Genomic DNA, 10,745 nt, shown 5'->3' with positions numbered 1-10,745 from the left:
TACAGGCAGAGGCCGTTGGGTTTGGGAAGCAAAACTTCCTATGGGTGTTACGCACTGTCTCAATTTGGAGCCTGAATTACTGAACTGTAAAGGAGACTGGGAACGTCTCCTTGCCTACAGGAGCTGGGTTGGCAGCAGCGGTAGCTGACGTGAGCTGGGCAGATATAAGGCTCCATAGAAAAAGCTCATTAAAGAGCCCTTTGGGAAACTGATTCAGGGTAGAAATTACTGTTTGATGAGCAGGAGAGGGGGAAAAGGGAGTGTGTGAATTAAATCCTTTTCAGTTTTGTTGGTTCGGGTTTTATATGGAACTCTGGGACTTTAAATACCAGCTCTGGAGGCCTTGCGACTGGCCAGCTTTGATATGAGCCATGCAAAGACCTGCTCTTTTGTATTTATTCTGGAGCCTGCCTGAAAGACAATTCAAAGCAATCAGCAGCTGCTGTGACAGCAGCAACCTGTTGCTATGGAATTAAATGTGATGCAAAATACAAAGGTTTCTTGGTTAGCAGCAACAAAGTAAAAGGGGAGTAGGGGATGGAAATGGATGCAACAGTCAGAATAAAGCTACAGCCGGAGCAGGGCTGGGTTTTAACTGGGAAAGAAATGTAAACATGATTTGTTTTTCTTTTTTTAAAAGAGCTTTTTCACCACCTCAGCAGGTCAAGCTCACTTTGTCTGGGAGCGAGCGCTTGGGAGAGTCTTGTCTGGTGGCCTTACTGGGGGTGTACGTTCCCAGGCGCCGGGGAACTGTGCCCACATGCTGTAGCCAACCCTTGCTGTGGGGTGTCGGGAGCTCAGACATCTTCCGAACGAGGTGGCCAGGAGCCTGGCACAGAGATCCCCCCAGAGGTGCGGGGTCTTGCTCAGACCCAGGCATGGCAGCAAACTGCTGCTGGCAGGCCCAGGCCACCAAGGGGTGGCTTGTCCCACACCTACCTCCTGCCGTGTTCTGCAGGGGTCCGGTCCCCCAGGAGAGCTTGGGCATGCCACAGCTCCTTTCAGCCCACCCTCCTGCCTGGTCTGGACCTTGTCCACGGTTCCCCAGCTCTGTAACAGGGTGCTCCTCACTCTCCAAAAAGCATCTGGGGAGGAGATGGCGGGGAGGTTCTCAGAGGTGGGACTGGGCAGGCAGCTAGTGGGACCAGACCTCTCCCAGGACCAGGACTCAGGACCTCCATCCCCAGGGATTGACCATGCTGAACCTCCCCAGATGCAAAAGGCTGATACTTCTATGTCTTATTTAAACGAAACAGTGCCTTTTTAAATATACATTTTCCCAGACTGACCCCAGCTGCCCTTGAAATACTATTGCGCAGTGAAGGCCTACGGGGAATTATAATCCGAGCTCACTCTCCCTTTGTCACTAGAGTCAATTAAAAGCAGAGTAGCTGGTGATTTAATACCTCCGGTGTCTGAGGAAGCCCCACATCCATCCAGAAGCTGGCTCTGGCATTTTAGACACATAATTGAAATGGAGGAGTGTTTATTCCAGTCATCCAACACGCTTTCAAATTCATCCATGTCTATACAGAGCACTGAAGCCTCATGGCCTTAGCTTGTCATCACCTCCTGCATGTTAATTAATGTCCCAGCATTACATAGTCTCCCTGCGATATGTCCCACGTCAAATTGTTTTCCTATTCCCCACACACCTTCTCCCTTGGGATAAAACCCAACACATTTGAGTCTCTGAGGAAGGCCCAGGCTCACAAACTGCCACCCTAGGAAACGCTGCTCACAAATGAAGTTAAGCTTCCAAGAGCAGGAGAAACCACTGCCGCCAGCTCCCCACAACCAACTGGGAATTTAAACTGGGCCAAATCCCTTTTGCTCCAGTGCAGAGCAGGAGCCCAGTGCTCTCCGATACAGGCAGCAGTGCTGGGGGGCCCCAGGACAGGAGCCTGCAGCAGGGACTCCTGGTGGGAACGAATAGCAGGGGCTGAGCTCATTTATTCTTCCTTCCTTACAATCTCCCTTTTCTTTCCATTTCACCACCTCCTTATTTAACATCAGCAGCTGTTGTACAAAACCATCGACCCTGTTTGCAGCAATGTGACCCACTTTACCGTGTTGTCCTGACTTCCTCACTGAAATCGCAAGCTCAGAGCCCACCCAAGCCATTCAGCGTTTCTCAGCTGAATAACAAATCCAATTAGGTGGAAGAAAGCCTGGCTTTCACGCTGTCAGCGCCTGGACATCTCACTTCCCTCTCCCCAGCACACGCTGCACCACTGACATCTGTGTCTCACAGACATTGCAGACAAGGGCCCCTCTGTATTTTTGTGCCCCCTCCCCCCAAATGAAGATGGGGGAAGAGTTCAAGAAGACTGATCCTGGTTATTCGACATGTTTCATTCCTCCTGACAGTCTCCAGTGATCACAGAGCTCAGGAATCAAATAACTGGTGGTTTTTCAGTTGTGCCTCTTTTGGGAAGCCCTCCCTTCCCAGCTGAGGCTGGAGGAATGGTCCAGGGCCATGCCAGAACAGCACAACTTGTGCTTGTTAAAAAGTTGCTGGCACTTTCAGCCAGGATGTGATTTAATGATCGATAGAAAGTCCCACGTCTCAGTCCTGGCATCACACCTAACCCCAGTCCTGTGGCTCCATCCAGAAAAAACATTGCAATTCTGCCTTTTGCTGCTCCCCTTACTCTCTTTTTCCCAGCAGGGACCCTTCTCCCTACAGCCACCAGCAGGCAGCCACTCCCCAGGATGCTGGCTCCGCTCCGTCGTGGGGATAGCTGTGTATTAGAAGGGACGAGTAGAAACAAAACAAGGGAAATAAAAGCTTAAGGGCCGCCAGGAAAAGCCCTTTTGGTTTCTAACTTCCCTGGCTGGGTCGGATGGACAGACATTCCCTGACCTGACGCGAGCCCAGCAGCACCGGGGCTCACAGTGTGTTGACGCTTGGCACTCAGGCAGGTGCAGGGAGGTGGGGAAACACCCATTGTTCCATTTCTGGGTCACTGTCTGGAGGAATTACACACGCACACACAAACAGGAGCCGCTTCCCTCCTGCGGCTGCTCCTCTGCACCCAGCCGGGCGCCCGCTGCCTCCCGGCCCCCTCCTCTGCCCACGCTGCCGCCCTGCCAGGCTTAGGGCTGCTCTGGGGCTTCCCACAGGGCTCTGCTAATGACTCACCACTCCTGCTCAGCTCTAATTAGGCTCCTGTCTAATTAGGCTCACTGGAAAGATGCAGCCGATGAGAAGCAGCTCTTTGGTGAAAGGAAAAGGGAAAGAAAGAGCGTCTGGAGACGCCGAGCGCCGGAGGGAGAGACGCCAGGCTGCAGCGAGAGGTCAAGGGGTATTGGGAGCTGCCCGCTGAACTTCATCTGTGCAAGGGATGGACTGTAAAGAAAGGAGAAAGAGAGCAAAGGGACTTAAACAAGCCCCACTGACCCCGGGACCCTCCTGGGGCTCAGCTGTGCCCCACTGGGGAGAGGGAAACAAACCTCTGCTCCATCCCACTGGGGATGCCTGGCTGAGGCACTGGGATGTCCTCCAGGAGTGAAGGTTGCTATTTATAGCCCTGCTGAACAAGTTATCAGCATGCAAAAGGAGGCGCAGGATGCAGGGGGAGCGGGATGGGGCTGTGCAGGCAGGAGGGCAGGGGGGAGCCGGTCCTGAACCTGCAGCATCCTCCCCTGAGCCACCTCAGAACCTTGTTCAGGGGCTATTTCAAGAGGTGTGAAGTTTTTGAGGGGACATGAGGGGCACCCACTGCATCTGCCCATCACTGTGAGGGCTGGGGGTGCTCACCTGTATGGGCTCTCACATCAGTTGCTAGTGTCAAATATTTTCCCCTTAATTTAAACATGTTTCAACCTCAAACAAATCAACCTATTTGCAGTGATTAGCTTCCCTCTAACTAATTAACAAAACCCAGGTGCCTTCAATGGCAAAGGTAAGTCATTCCTTTACCATTCACCTTGTATCTGATCACAAGGCATCTCACTCACTCACTGAACTAATTAGGGTTTTGCCTTTCCTTCCCTTAATAAAACCTCCATGAATGAGCTACCTGTCTGCAAGCCCCAGCCCAGCTCACACCTGTGTCCTCCCAGGCCTCCAATTTCTCACCCTGGAGCCAGTGCGGGGACTGAACCCAGCAAGGGCAGGGAAAGGGAAATGCAGATAACACAAACGTTCAAAGTGTCACTAAACTGTATTTCCAAAAAGCCTCTCCTGCCCCTGACAATGCTCCTTTTAGAGCCCAATCCAAGTGTAAGGATCCTTTATGACCCCTTTTAGGTGAAGGTGCCAGTGAAAATCCAACCAAATCCAGACGACCCACTACATGGGCCCACAGAAATCTTTAACCTTGGTTGCTAAGGAAAAGCTGGGGCTGGTCAAGAAACCTGGGATGCTCAGAAACACGTCATTCCTGCTTGGAACCATCTGAAGTATTTGACCCACGTGGTCTGGGGAGAACATCCATTTCATCTTCTTAGCTGTGCCATAATGGCTCAGAGCTTAGCCTGTGGATGAAATTGTGAATGCAGGTTTAAGATATTCAATTGACACATGGAGATGGCCTGGAGAGGTGGAGTCCTTTGTTTTGTCCTTGGCCAAAGGCAATCTGCATTGCTCGTGCAGGCTGCCCTCTGGCCTATGGAAACAGTGGTGGTTTGGGTTGTGTTGTGCAGGACCAGAGAAGCTCACACTGCCTGGTTTGCTCTGCGCCCAGGCCATGCCCTGTCAGGAGCTTGATTCAGCAAGAATTTGATTTTCTACATGTCATTTGTCTTCAGTAAATATGTTCTTCCACTGCCCACGACCAATGCCTGTTGCATCTCAGCAGCTTGGTGAAGCAGTGCTGCCAGCAGCAGCATCTCACACTCCAGCAGCAGCCGTGGCCGTTGTTTTACCGCAGCAATGCAAAGGCTTGGGGTAACCCAGCGGTGCTTTTGTTGGGCATCCAGGTTGCAGAGCCAAGAGGGGCCGCAGGAAAATGTGCTCTTTAGATGCCATACACAGGAGCCGACAGTTCGGCGAAAGCTTTTATTTGCTTCGGTAAATAGGTGAGCTGGGACGAATGGGAATGCAAATAAAATGAGGACTACTGAACAGCCGTCGAGATAAACGAGCTCTTTCATCTCCTGTCTCACACCCAGGGAGCTGCCCGTCTTGGAACAAGCGCTGCGTGACAGGGCGTACGTTTGGGTTCGTTGACATGATTCAAGTTTTTAGAACAGCACATGTGACACAGTTGCGAGAAGGGGGAAAAATACATGTAGTGCACTGCTGCTTACCGGGCACAGGAGAGTGGGTTGGCATTTCCTAACGCCTGCTAAGAAACAACCCAACACTGCCAAGCAGTGTTGATGTCGACGACCTGAAGGCTTTGATCAATTCATCTGATTCTTCTCAAGCATCCTGTCTCCTTCCCTATCTCGCCTCTGAAAATAAGAGAAATAATAGGTGGAAAAGAAGCAATTCCTCTGCCTCTAAATCAATACGCAGAGGACGAAGGGTGCAGGTCTCGCTGCTCCTTCTGCCTGGGGAGAGGATGCTCGAGTCCCGAGCAGGACCAGCGGTACAGGGGCAGCTGTGAGCGCTTTTACAGGTAGAAGAAAATGATGGTGGAGAAACTCCGGCCATTGTAGTCTTTGTGCTGGCACCTCATCGTGCTGCAGAGCAAACTGCCTCGGCTCTGTACTTTTGGCACCCTCTTCTGCCTGGACTGATGCCTGCAGGCGCTGGGAACACCACGTACCTTCACCTCCCCAGGGGAGAAGAACAACCTGGACGCAGGCTACAGCATTCTGCAGGGCCTCCTCTTGCAGGGGACAGGGAAATACAGAAAGCACATGGCATTGGGGGTGCCAACATCCCTCCTCTCCCCATTCCTGTGATGACATGTAGCATCTCTAGTTCTCTCAGCCAAATGAGATAAAAACCCCCGTGTCTAGAAATGCTGAAGACACAGAGCTATTTTAGCGGGTTACAGAAACTCTATGCCGTAAGACAGCACATGCAGCCACCAGACAGCCATTTATCCCAGCTTACCGAGCTGAAGTGGCTGAGATAACGGCTGTGACACTTCCTCTTCTTGTAAAAAGATGAAAAGCCCTGTGTGTGGGGGAAAAAAAAAAGAACAAAAAACAAGAAGCTGAATATCATTATAGCCATATGCCCTTCAGCAAAATGCAAATCTTCTAAGAGAAGGAAAGTAAGTTAAAGAGTCCAATGAGTGCAGAGTGGAATCCAGATGATAAAAGCAATGCAAACATTTGATTACAGGTTAGGGTCACATCTATTCATTCAGCCTCGGTGCAACAAAGTCAACAGCAGAAATACCAAAGGTGTGGAAATAAATCGGGCAGAAACTCAGACTTAAAATCAAATTTATTTAGAGGAAAAATGACTTTACAAGAGGTTGATGCTGATAACTAAAACGGAAGATAAATAAAAGCTTGTTACAAAACCTAATGGTTTCTGGCAAGTTACAGAAAAACTGAAGAATTTTACAGTCAATAACCTGCTCACTTTTTACATAATTACAAATTAACATACAGCAATTAGGTTTTACCCTTTTTTTTAAAAAAATCCTTTTTTATACCTTTTTTCAAACTTTTTTTTTTTTAATGGGTTCAACAAGAAAATGCAAAGCATTTTTTTTTTTTTTTTTTAAAGAAACAAACCAAAAGCAGAGGTATATCAGGTTATTATAATACACCTCCTCAATGCTCTGGGAATTACTCAAGTGCATTCCATATTAGTACAAAATAAACACCAGGCTAAACTTTAACCATAGACGAACTGAACTGGATGTAATTTTTTTTTTTTTTGAAGTCAGTGTTTAATATTGATAAAGAAAATAGTAAAATACTTCAGAGCATGGAAAGGATGTCTATAGAGACAGCTTAAATACATACGAAGCTTATAGCTGTATGCAAAGTAGTGAATGTTATCCTGTTCCCCCCTCCCCCCAAGCAATGGAAGCTGAATATATCTGGGCAAAGCATCAGGGTCAGTGAAATGCGTGTGGAAAGAAAGGGCATGGAGACCTGAAAACACAGGTGGGAAGGGAGCTAGCGTTATGCTTCCCATCACTCAAGAGCATGAGATGTACAAGATTAAAAGTCAGTTCAGCTCGCCTATCTTTAAAACTTAGCTGCATCACCAGATCAAGAACTAATCATCGATGGCTGCCCCTTCTGACAAACAAAGCAACAGTTATGAGCAGTAGGGGAGGTTTTTTATTTAAAAGGGTGCCTTAAATTATGTTAAATTCCCAAACCTGGCCAGCAGGCAGAATAATTTCCAGAGTTCTGCTTAACAAAGGAATGTTTTGTAGGATTTTAGCTGATACTCTCTTGTGCCCCCTGCCCAGTCCTCCCTTGCCCCGTGCCACAGATATCCCAGACAGCTTCCTTGGGATTTGGCACCTGAGAAACCTCATTTGACTTGGTGGCATTTGGAAAGGACTGGATTTGGGTGTTTCAGCAACAGCTCTGAGATATCCTAGTGCCTCAAGGAAGGTGCAAAGATCATCAGACTCTATGGATGCTCTTGCCTTCGAAAGGCTGTACAAATCCGCACAAGCTAATGGCATTACTGTGCTTCTCAGCAGTGGTCAAACTTCAAGAGTGAAAAGGAGCCCACCCTCAGCAGTGGTGAGAGCTCCTGCCCCAGGGGCAGCACCTGGGAGCTCTCCCAAGGGCCTGGACAGTAAGTAACAGTGCACGGAAAGGGGCTCGCTTCGCTTATTTGGCTACATTCCCTCACCTCCTTTGCTCTGGGAAAGGAGGTGGAGGCCAAGCCACTGGCGGGACTGCTTCCCATCAGCAGCAGCACCCGCTGTGAGGAAGGTGATGATGATGCCAGCTTGGGCTCTCCTGGGGGGATATACCTGAGCCATCAGAAGCCAGTTCCTCTGCTTCTGCCACTCGCCCTGTCTGCAGTGGGACTGTAGTCAAGATTCACACCCACTTTAGTCTAAAAATAATACAAAAAGCTTGGCCCGTCCTCCTCTCCCAGGGTAAAGCCAAACCAAACCAGGAATATGCCTACTTGCTGCTTGGATTTTGCTGGGGATGCAGAGGGGGGGAACAATGGCAAAGCTGATTGTCTCCACGTAACCAAAATGAAAAGGGACAAGACCAATTCCATTTAAAGTGCTTTATGGCATCAAACTGACATCAAGTTACATGTTGAGATGATCACTTCATTTAAAAGAAGCTAAGGCCAACCCCACACAACTCCATTGAGTCTCACACCGTTTGCTACAGCTACTCTCTCTCGGCGGGGTATTCTGGCACCCCCAGATAATACTGACCACTTTTGTACTTCATCTGAGCCCACGTTCCCACTTCCCTGGTCACGGAGCCCCTTCTGTTGGGCAGCGATAACAAAGAAAAGCCCAAGAAAAGAAAGGCTGATTTTTCCCCTCCATGAAACAGTAGCAAAAAAAGCTCCAAGAGCCTTTGCTGTGTCCTCCTCTCCCTTCAACAATATGGGCTTTGCAACAGACATTTTTGAACCCGCTCTGTGTCCCATCAATCTAGTGCAAAACAGGGGCGTTTGGTTGCTCCAAACTGGATCAAGGGACTGGCTCTGGGAACCAGAGAAAGCGTCAGGCTGGGGTGAAGAAATAACATTCTTTCAACAACTGCAGGAAGGATGCCAGGCGTGGAACTGAAGCAAATGCAATTTTAAGGACAGGCAGAGGAAAAGCTTTGCTGCTGTAAAACTGGGATCATACTCGAGCAGACCACCCTAGGCAACCTGCAGGGATCAGAGTGGGAATCCAACCTGGGGAACCCATGCCAAGCCTTTCCAAAGAAAACCTGAGAGGGGGAAAAATAAAAGGCTAAAGAGATAAAAACAATCCATGACCTACCTAAAGGTGAAAGGAGGAGGAAGCAGTGTGGGAGTAAAGACTTCATTCAAAAAAAGTGAATTATACAGTAACATCAATCCTCCAGGGACAAAGGTCTGTCCACCAGAATTAAAGACACACACAGCTTTGATATGCAGTATTTCTGGTCAGGATATTTCTGACTCACACCCATGGTTCTTTAACAAGGAATCATGGGGACTTTAGGAGATCACTTAGCAAATACTAGTTTCACTTAGGGCACTGAATGCTCTTTTTGATTTGCACAGGCCAGCAGAGATGGTCAAGCCAGGCAGAGACTCAGCCCTGTTGCCCTGGGACACGCGTCTGCCCTTTGATGTCCTTCTCAGAGCCACGGGACGTTCCTGTGTTGCAAATGCGAGAGGTGCTGGGGCTGGGGAAAAGTCAGTGGGATAAAAAGAAAAACTCAAACTGGCAAAGGCTATTACAGACTGAGTGGAACTTTCAAAAATACTGGCGACCTGATCTCTCTTTACACAACAGTAAATGAGCCATGCATGGCTTCGGTTTCCAAAAATTTCAGCTTGGCACATTTGTTTTTGCAGATGTGTAAATAGCAGGACAGAAGTTATTTTCTGAAATTGGTGGGTTTCTTATGAAAAAGGTAACATCACAACGTCAGCACATGCCTCCTTCATCTCCCTTCAGGTTCAGAAGAGGTGCCTGTATCTCCCCAGAGAAGCAACTGGATCCTCACATCACTGCAAAATGCTCCATGTTTTGCTTTTTCCTTTGCCACCAAGAGGCATGAAAAAACCTAAACAAAATATTTAAACAAGGAAACTAACTGATAGGAGGAGTCTTGTCTGAAGTCACTGCTTCTTTTTCCAGACCTTTTTTGGCCCAAAGATGCTCTGCCTTAAAGAAAGCTCTCAGTTTAAATTGGGAAACTCTGGGCATGGCATGGGCTGCAAAGCAGCACTGCCCAATCCCTGGTTCTGTAGAAACCAGGGAGATAAGAACATTTGGCTTACCAATGTGTTGGTAAGAAAATATAATAAAAAAAAAAAACAACCCAACCAAAAAGGGGGAAAGAAAAAAACCAAACCACCCTTCAAACAAAAGTAAAATTAAAAGTAAAAACAAATAAAAAAATAAAACCAAGTAAACTCCTTTTTAAAAAAGAACTCTTTCAAATAAACAGAAAGATAAATATTTTTTGCAAGCCCTGCTTGCAATTAAGTATAAGCACCAAATAATATTAAAAAAAGCAAAATAAAAATAAATCTCAAACCTTTTTCCTTTCTTCCTTTTATTTTTCTTTTTTTTTGAGTCTTAATAGTTTAGAGAGCTTCCAAAGCAAGCAGGCAGTTTAGGATTCCTGCACTGACCGGGACAGACCAGCCTAAGCATCCACCTCACCATCAACGCTGCTGATACTCATCAGCACCAAACTCTGAAAACTGCTGCAGGTTACTAGCTTGTGAGAAGCCAGAGAGCAAATTTAAATCAAACAATAGTGCAAGAAGAGAAACTATTTTTTTTTTTTAAAAAAAGAAAAACTGATATGAAAGGAAATGCACTTGACACCTTCAAACTCTGAGCAAACCCCTGAGCTATTTTGAAGCTGACAGCATCTCGTTACTGTTTACAAATCTGCCCAGGCAATTCCCCTGAGAGGGTTTGGAAGAACTATAATTTTGGGAAAAAGTTTGGTTCACTGCATTTCTCTTCCCCCCCTGAACATCCCTGTATTCGACAGCTGTACAAACACCTCACAGTCAGCACCGTGAGAGCCACCCTCGGGCCTTCCCCTTCTCTCGATGGCGACACGGGGACAAGGGGACACTTTCACCCTAGAGCCCACAGCGATGGAGATGGACCTGCCACGCTGGGATTTTGGGCCTGTTCCACAGTGGTTTTGTCCATCAGAACATA

The sequence above is a fragment of the Tyto alba genome, unplaced genomic scaffold (assembly GCF_018691265.1).
Source record: "Tyto alba isolate M040663 unplaced genomic scaffold, T.alba_DEE_v4.0 Super-Scaffold_41, whole genome shotgun sequence".
In the NCBI taxonomy this organism is placed as follows: Eukaryota; Metazoa; Chordata; class Aves; order Strigiformes; family Tytonidae; genus Tyto; species Tyto alba.
This window is presented reverse-complemented; position numbering follows the sequence as displayed.